The 1,406-nt window shown below is 51.1% G+C and overlaps 1 protein-coding gene across 3 annotated transcripts in view; it reads left to right on the plus strand.

Annotated features, from left to right (window-relative positions):
* Atp9a (ATPase phospholipid transporting 9A (putative)) overlaps positions 1–1,406 on the plus strand; it is a 97,136-nt gene that overhangs the window by 29,618 nt on the left and 66,112 nt on the right. The gene's annotated exons all lie outside the window — the stretch shown is intronic.

Below are 1,406 nucleotides of genomic sequence, written 5' to 3' on the forward strand. Positions count from 1 at the left end.
AGTGTAGGGGACTGAGTCCCAGGTATTGGGCTCAGGATGTCACTGTAGTGTAGGGGACTGAGTCCCAGGTATTGGGCTCAGGATGTCACTGTAGTGTAGGGGACTGGGCCCTGGAAGGTTGGAGACTGGAAGGACAGAGAGAAAGTTCCAGCCTGCCATCTCGAGAAGGAATTTAGATTTTTCTCTAATAAATGTTTCAGGAGGATGGGGAAATGGCTCATTTGGAACAGTACATGGTGCAAACAGAAGGACTGAGTTGGGATCCCTAGTACTCACATAAACCCGGACATAGTGACACACAGCTGTAATCCCAGCATTCAGGGAGCAGAGCTGGGGACTCCTGGGCTCACTGGCTAGCTTGTCTCCAAGTCAGTGAGCTACAAGGTCAGTGAGAGACCCTTCTCGAAACAAAGGTGCAGAGTGAGTGAAGAGACAGCAGCATTGGCCCCTGGCCTCCATGTACACTCACACACATGAGCACATGCATAGCAACCTGTAAACACATGCCCACAAATGTTTGTAGAGCCCTGAGGCTTTCCTTTGATCGTGCATAAACTGGAAGCCATGCTCACACTCCTCCCATGGATGAGCATCCGCAGATGCTTTAGGGCAAGCAGCAGCCAGCCCGCGCCCCTCCCCCCTCAGGAAGGAGGAAGAGTGACCATGCTTGCTATATTGTCTAGCTGACCTGAAACTCTCAGTGTAGACCCAAGCTGGCCTCAAACTCACGTAGGTCCACCTCTGCTTCCCCGGTGCTGGCAGCAAAGATGCGCGTCACCACGCCCTGCTGCATTGTTTTTAGTTAGCATGTGTTATACACTGTAATGGGTCTCATGCATGTGTGTCATGTATTTTCACCATAGTCAACCTCTAACCCTCCCTCTGTTGCCCCTCTCTCCTTCCCACTGATCCCTTACTCTTCCCACGTAGCCCCCTTCCACTTTCAGGCCTTTTCTCTTTTGGTGACTCATTGAATTTATTAGCGTTATTTATAGGTGCATTGGAGGTGACTAGTGGCTGTGCCCCTGAAGAAAGCCTCTGCCTCTCCCCAGCAGCTATTAGTTGTCCTAGCTCTTCAGGGAGGGCGGGGCCAGTGAGCTCCTCCCCCATGGCGATGGAATGCTGAACAGAGCCCACCTCCACTGCCTTCCTTTATGATGTTAACATTCTACTGTGGGAAGGGGACAGTGCCTTAGAGACCTTGTTGCTCATGCAGAGGACCTGGGTTCAGTTCCCAGCACCTACTTAAGCAGTTTACAATCACGCTTAGCTCCAGTTCCAGGAGCCTCAGCGCCCTCTTCTGGCCTCCTTGGGTACCAAGCACACGTATGGGCCAGATCTGCATGCAGGCAAAACACACATAAAATAAAACAAGTAGATTTAAAAAATAAAAATTAAAGCCGGGC

Source organism: Microtus ochrogaster, linkage group LG8 (assembly GCF_000317375.1).
Source record: "Microtus ochrogaster isolate Prairie Vole_2 linkage group LG8, MicOch1.0, whole genome shotgun sequence".
NCBI classification, from domain to species: Eukaryota; Metazoa; Chordata; class Mammalia; order Rodentia; family Cricetidae; genus Microtus; species Microtus ochrogaster.